At 41.5% G+C, this 7,992-nt stretch overlaps 1 non-coding gene across 1 annotated transcript; it reads right to left on the bottom strand.

Moving 5' to 3' along the window:
• Positions 1-402: 402 nt before the first annotated feature.
• On the bottom strand, positions 403-476 carry TRNAN-GUU (transfer RNA asparagine (anticodon GUU)). Its single transcript has one exon. It is a non-coding gene; the product is annotated as a tRNA-Asn (tRNA).
• Positions 477-7,992: the final 7,516 nt, after the last annotated feature.

The raw sequence follows: 7,992 nt of genomic DNA, 5'->3' as shown, positions 1-7,992 counted from the left end.
ACTCTGATTATACTTTGAGATTTATTCTGAGATCTTATTCAACACAAGTATATTTATTTGTATTTGTATATTAGTGTTTTATAATAATATTTATCACTTTGTTATCCTTGTGCATATTTATGTTGGGTTTAATTGTTTAAAATGATGTTATGGAATTTCAATTTTACCCGTATACAGTTGGGTATGTGTCGATCGAGAACACCAATTTGGGTGAGATTTTAGACAAAACCAGTCATTCTAGAGTGCTTGTTGGAATCAAATTAGGGTAGACACCAAGTTTCAACCCAAAATGACTAAAAATACCTCCCAAAATAGGGGGTTGAAATCTACCGAAATTTCGGCCAGCTGTCACTAAAGCATGGATCACAGTACAAAAAAATAATAGAAAAGTAATTCTATATTCGCTAGAAGGAGGGCTTGAACCTCCGACCTTGTGGTTAACAGCCACACGCTCTAACCAACTGAGCTATTCCAGCTAGGTGCTACTTATGTTTTTTGCTAAGGATTTAATCAGCTAAAGAATTGAGAATATCACCATAACATTTAGTTCCAATCTTTGAATCTCTTAGTCAAATTATTGGAATCAAGGAAAATGTCTTAACTTTTTCCTACTAGACGTTCTATCAAGGATTTTCAATTTCTTATTAAGAAAATCTCTTCTCAGTTCTCAATTAACCGCTTGGAAGACTAATGCTCTCTCTTTTGCATGATGGCAGGTTTAGGTAAAATCTGAGTTTGCTTCCATCCCTACTTTTTACAAGGGAAGTTTTGATATCCCTAAAATCTCTTTAGAATTTATTGCATGTCAGCTGTAGAGAGGTTCGTTGGATAACAAATCCGCTCATAGGTAAAATAATCAGTCTTATTTAAGCCTATTATCTTTGGGGTTCTCGTGTTTTTTTTTTTTTTGGGTACAAAGGGGCTTTATTAAGCCGGGGGATCGGGATATTAATATGCCTCAGCGAGAGTTGAACCTACGACCTCTTTACTAAGAGGTGTTGGTTTCAACCACTAGAACAACTTTGCGTTGGCGGGTTTTCGTGTTTAAGAATGCCAAAAACACCTAATAATGCCTTGATTCTTAAACAATCTTGGACTAAATGATTCATCTTCTAGGTCAGCCAGAGTCATCAAGGGAAAGTAGTTTCTCTAGTCATCTCCTTTTGACCCAAGGACAATTAACAAAAGGGATCTTGTATTTAGAACAGCTTAACTTCTGTTCTCCCCCTTTTAAATCTAATATTGTTCATAAGATTGGGAATGGGCATTCAACTTATTTTTGGAATGATTCTTGGGAGATTCTTGGGAGAGGTAATAGTTCAATAGTATGAGGGAGTCAAGGCAAAAAATTTTGAGAGAGAAGTAAGAATAATTAGAGATCAGGCTAGTATAAAGGAGAGGCAGAAATTTTCTCTAACAATCAGTAAATAAGATGGGAGTTGCAAATTTGAACTAACAAACTAGTTATACTTCAGGTTCTTACCTCCATATGAATTTAAAAAGATAAAGCAAATAGACATGAAAAACTAAAGATGTATAGGTTGCGAACTACTACAATTCACCAAATGATAGGTTACTAAACAAATTTGGCAATTCATATCAGAGAGTCATTTCATGAAAATCAAGATACACATGTAGTGTGGAAGTAGATATTTAATAAGAACTCATGTACTGATGCGTCCAAAATCTGCTCAGCCCTTAGATCTCCTGAGAATGACCTACAAAACAAAGCGTCAGATGTGGCCCGATCGCTGGGGTCGGGAGTCCACCTTCGAAGGCTAAGTCAGTTGATGAACTTAATCACAAACGGCTCTGTTAGAACACAGAGCTAAGGAATGAATAACCGGAATACGATTCAGATAGTAAGCATCTGAGTGTTCACGTTCAAGTGTGTGAATCTAAATCCCCCTTCCCTTGTGGGGAGGCGATGTTTATATAGAGTGTACCTTCGAATCTTCTTCGTTGGATGTATATGAGCCTTCTTCGGATAGCCGTTGGATCTCAACAGATAGATCCATTGAGTGATAGACTTCTACTAGTTTGAACTAATAGAGGACTCCTAGGATAATCCGATTGTTATTTGATGACTATCCTTCTGAAAGTGATAAGTGACAGCCGCCGAACTCTGCATGCCGTCATTAGGTTAATTAACCTCCTCCCATAAGTATTGGATTAGGGTGTGCCTGTAGATGATTTAGTTTTCTTCCTCAGTAAGCTACCTCCTGAACCTGGCTCGTTCGGAAACGAGTCGATTCTCTTTGTCTTGACCGGAGTCGAAGGTCGAACCATGAATGAACCAAGTTCGATCATATTTTCTCCGTATCACGAGCCCCCCAGACCAAGCGTTCGGTCGATCCCGAGGGCTTGGTTTTTAACTGGGTTTGTCGTCAAGCAATAATCTTGCATAATCCTTTAAACTTCATTTCGCATTTAATGCGGTTGTGTCGCTTTTTCCTCGAGCTTTGTGAGGGCGCCTGTCACATCCACCCTAAGGGTACCCTATCTGGATTACCCGGTGGAGTGATCCACAGCCCAAAAGATCAAGTTTAGGAATGATCGTATCCATTTAGCACAATAATTTAATAAAAAGCAAGAACAAATCAAGATTTTCAAATAACTTAATAATAAAAGTCAAGGAAGAATCTCAGAAGAATCACAAAGAGCATCAGAGTGCGGAAAGATACTAATAAAATAATTAATCAAAATGTGAAATGAGGCGGAAACCCATTCTACCATAACAACGGAAGGTAGATCGAGATAAGGTGCAGGTTACAACCAGTTCTTAAAAGAAGGGAAAGGAAAGGTAAACAACTAAATTACAGTTTCTTCTAACTTATACAATGTTTCCTAAATAACAAAATTATAAGAAACTAAGCCAGGCCGCATATGCTCCTGACAAAAATCAGTCTCGGACTGCTAATCTTTATCAACATGTTCACCGCCACTAGTGTGGTACGAGTCACCAACTTGGTCTTCAGAGTGTTGACTGTCACAGTCAACAGTAGTAGTACCTGCAGAAAAGTCTAACAAAATATGTTGCAAAAAGGAGTGAGTTCAAAAGAACTCAACAATGTAGTCATTCCATAAAACATAAGCCATATGATACAAGCCATAACATGATGCATTATGATATGAAACACATGATGCAATATGATTCTAACTCTATGAATGCTGGTCTCTAAGGTAGACATGCTTTAAGTCATAGCACCATACCTCTTTGTGTAGGTCTCAATTCACTCAAGCCGGTGGGAATTGGGTCCTGAAACCTTCCGGACAACCTTGGCTGGGGTTTCGGTCACCGCTCTCTCACATCACCATTTGGTCTAAGTACTGGCGCATGTTAAGGTAAAGCCTAGCCCAATGCAAGTCATCTACTCAGTCATATCATGTCAGATCCAGATACGTCCATTCCTCGCCCCCGGCGATCCTTTCCGGTATCCTTTGCACTAGAGTCAGCGTAATCCCGGATTACGGACTCATCAACCCTATTGGTCATCCACATATAGTAAACGGGAAGCTCTCACGTCCTCTCACGGGTTGGTTACCGGTCTTGAGCACCTGTGAGCCCAAGTCTATCCATATGCAACCCTCCCAATAAATGGCCCCTTTCAGGTATCCGCAGTATGGTTTATGTCCTCTCACGGGGTGGTTACCGGTCTTGAGCGCCCATCAAACCATACCCTACCACGGGTCGTTCGGTCTTAATGCCCTTCCGATTTGGGTCTGATACGACAAGGATAATCCTAGCCATACAACTAGACAATCCTATGTATGTCATCCAATAACCCAGGAAAGTGTCGATGGGCACCTTCGGAGAACATCCCATACTATTCCCTCCGATGCCTAAGGACAGAAGCGTCAATAGAACACTCCCCAATCCCAAGTTATACCTCAGCAACCACATACTCAAGTCCAACATCTCACATACATTTGATACATCATCATAACAGAAGTTCAGTCATAATATTGAAATGATTCATCATAAGTATAAGTGACAATAATAATTAATCGTTATAACAAGAATATATGAAATCACAATACTATTGTTCTAAAGCATGTATAACAGTCCTATGATGTTCAAAAGTAATAAAGCGACCATGTTCACCAAGTTATGAAAATCAAGGCATAAGCACATAGCCTATGTATTTATGGCGATAACCGTCCTTACCTTAATCGAGTCGGAAATAAAATCAAAGATCACCAAGAATAGTCCGAAAATCAGTGTTGGTACCCTAGACAAATACAAGTAACATCATAGAAGAAAGAAATCGAATCGGATGTCAAACGAGGTAATTCAGCCAAGTAGAGAGAGGTTAACATCTCTTGGTTAACTGGCTTGGTCGACTGTTAGTCGACCAAGTCTTGTTAACAATAGCCAGAATTTAAGATTTGGCCCGAAACTGACCTTTCGGTGCTCCGATCGACACGAAATTTGGAGAGCATGATTATAACAATATTAGAACACTACACACCAAATTTCATGATGATCCAATGGTCCAATTGAAAACCCCCAATTCGAAGCCCTATGTTCTATATGCTAAATATCAAGAATCGAATTGGAATTGATTGAAATTGTAAAGAATGATGGGAATCAATCAAGTGAATGTTAAGAACTAAATAAGAATCATGAATCCATAGTAAATCAGACCTAGCATACATCTACACATCAATTTTGAATCAAGGATAGGTTGAAATGAAAGAAATCATAGAAATGCAATGTAAGCAATCATAATGGGAATATATCATAGCAAGAACGTAGTTAGATTAATGGAAATGAAAGGGGAAACTCATGGCCAAGTGTTTGCAAGGTTGCAGCACATCAGCCATGGTCCCAAGAGTAGAAATTAATAGGAGATTGAGTAGATTAGAAGAAGAAGAAGAGAATCCATACCTTGAGTTGATGATTGAGGTGGAAAACTAATGATTTGAGTCAAGGATCTTCACAAACACCAAGGGGAGCCCAAGAGAGTGTCACTTTTCGTTCTTTGAAGTGCCAATGATCAGGGTAGACCCTCATTCACGAGTTCCAAAAAGGTAGGGTCAAAATGGTAAGGATTTTTGTGATTTTCGAATTCCATTACTGCTGGTCGACTGGCTGGTTGACTGGCCAGTTGACCAGGCAGTCGACCAAGACATGAACAGCAACTTCGGACAGGGATTCAGAGGGCTATACTGGGTCAAATTGAGTGGGCTTTTCTCCTACAAGTCAATCAAGAAGTCTAGTTTCCAGAAATACCTTCGGATCAAGCATTGGAGCTCATTAGGTACTTCAAATTATTCAATTTTCTTCGATGCGCAGGCAGGATTGGTCAGACATAGTTCAGCAGCTTCAGACAGGGATTCGGAAGGCTATACAAGGTCAAATTGAGTGGGGTTTTCTCCTACAAGTCAATCAAGAAGTCTAGTTTCGGGAACTATTTTCAGATCTAGCACAGGAGTTCATTAGGTCCACCAACTAAGCTCACCTTCTTTGGGCTGCAGATTCAAAACTAACCCTGACAATGTTCTCAAGTGAGGGGCATCATCGTCAATGTCCAAGGGCTTGGGCTCCAACACCAAATCATTAATAAAAAGGGTCCACAAGTCTCTATTTCCCCCACTTCAGGTCAAACACCCTATCTTCCATAAAGAGGGCCCACAAGGACAACTTCCATCATTTCGAGACATGGATCTACACTAAGGGAAAGATCGGACATGACTTCCTAAGGTTTTCAAAGATAGTAACACTGAAATCAAGGTCCAACATTAAGGTCTAACATTAAACAAGTTATTCATCACCCAAAATAAATAGGGTGCCCCGGGCTAGGTTTGGGCTGGATTTCACAGTGCCACTACACATCCTCCTATTGCAGGAAAGTATCGTGGCTCACGCAATCAAAACGACGGTTTTTGAACACCTGTTTTGGATTCATGAGTTTAAACTTTCGAACCGTCTTCAAATCTCGATCGTTGATGCCGAATGAATCTCGATCATTGACGTCCTCGAACATCCGTGCGGGTGCTTAAAAGCTGTTTGTTGTCTTCGTAGGTTTCATTCTTCTTGTTTGAAATTTTGAAACCTCGTCGTCGTCTTCGCACCTTTACGATTCTTTTGTTCTCGAGCTCTCTGCCTCAGTGAATCAGTAAGTTTGCTGATCTTTTTGCAAAGTTTACTTTCTGTCACCAGGTTTCTTTTTCTCTAGAAACTGTCGTCAAACCCTTTAGTAATGGAAGATAATAGGGTTTCCCCCGCACCAAGCACTGGTAAAAGTGATAGTGGCAATGAGGCCTTCGCTTCTCTCCCCTCTGAGCAGTCGGATAGTGACAACAAAACCCTCACTGCTCTTTAGCGTGACTTCACAGAAGTTAGCCAACAAAGAGTAGAAGAAATAACTGAAACTTCTTCGGTGCATCCTAAGTCTGGACCTTCCATGACTCCTAGGGCAACTGCCGAGTCTTCTGGGAGGTCAAAAGAATCCATCAAATCCGCCAGTGGACCTGATTCTGTAGCTTCCTCCTATAATGAGGAAAATCTTCCTTTAGCTGTCCAGGGTTTTGGCTTTCCTTCTTTGTACCGTCTTAGGGCTCCCAAACCAGATGAGAGAGTTGATTCGACCCTTTCGGGTGAATTTCCCCTGTATATAGATGCACTGGAAAGCAGGGTTCGCTTTCCTTTCTTCAATCCCTTATTTGCAGTTGTTCTAAATCATTGGGACATCTGTCCTGGAATGCTTCTTCCCAATAGCTGGCGTCTCATCGTCGGCTTCTTGGGATTATGTTCTGAACTTGGCATCACGCCTTCTCTTCCTCTTTTCGTACATTTTCACATTCTTTCTATCTCCCATCCTCCTGGTTGGGTTGTGCTTTCCAAGCGCAACAGAGTGAAACTTGACTGAAGGGGTAGCATCCTAGCCAAAGGAACTTGCCCTTCTAATCACAAAGGGTGGCACAAGCGATATTTCTTCTGTCAAGTGCCTCAATCTGACCTTAACTTCCCGACCGTCTGGAAGCAGTACACTTCATATTCTGAGGGTAACCGAGTCCTTCCTTTATCCCAAGGAGACAGAGCGGCTGTCGGGAAGATCAAGTCAATTTTATGGTATCAAGAGATACATGGATATGAGATGGAATACAACTCCATCCTTCAATATTGAGGGTTGGCTCGATGGGAGCTCTCTATCCGCCATGCTTTATTTCCTTGAAAATATTGAGAATTCTTTTAACCCTGGCTCTTGTTTTTCTTTGTAGCGCCTCCAAGAATGGATCCCGAGAGTCTTCGGGTAAAAGCTGCCAAGGCTGTTGTGACTGCTGAACGGCGGTCCCCTCGAGCCTTGACTGAAGAACAAGTATCTTCCGTACCTTCCCCAGACCCTTCATACAAAGGTATCAGGAACCTGAAGCCAGTAGTTGACGTTTCGGGGAAAGGGAAGAAACCAATTGTGGAGGAGATAGACCTCCCCTCTCCCACTCAATCCAAAAGGAAGCATGACCCAGCCGATGCTTCCGTCCTGAAGAAATCCAAAAAGGATAAGGACTCTGAGGAGATCTTTATGCCTCAATGAACGTTGACACGAACAGATCGGGCAACTCAGGACCCCGAGAAAGCTGCTGAATGTAGCTCTCTCGGTCTTTTGCCTGCCGATCGTCAGGCCTTTGAAGCTCTGGAGGATGACGTTCTTGTTAGTCACTCCACAAGGTATCAATTTTCTTGATCCTTTGCCAATCACCCTGTAATCTTCTCTGAGATTTTCTAATGATCTCCCTATCTTCTTAGGAATGCGGTGTTGAGCTTTTATCAACACATGAAGGCCTTGAGCCGAGTTGGTCGTAACGGCTCCTTGCTACAGACCTGCGAAGAGAATTTGGCAAAGGCCAATTCCGAAGTCGACCCTGAGAAGGCAGTCGAAGAACTGAAGGAGAGACACGAGGAGGAGCTGAATTCCTTAAGGAAGGAACTTGACTCGTCCAATGTTCGTGCCCGCGACGCTGAACGTGAGGCCAGGAAGCATAAAA

The sequence above is a fragment of the Hakea prostrata genome, unplaced genomic scaffold, assembly GCF_041222555.1.
Source record: "Hakea prostrata isolate BN-2017 unplaced genomic scaffold, UWA_Hpros_2 contig_109, whole genome shotgun sequence".
NCBI classification, from domain to species: domain Eukaryota; kingdom Viridiplantae; phylum Streptophyta; class Magnoliopsida; order Proteales; family Proteaceae; genus Hakea; species Hakea prostrata.
Note: the sequence above shows the minus strand (reverse complement) of the source record. Positions and strands in the feature narration are given on the sequence as shown.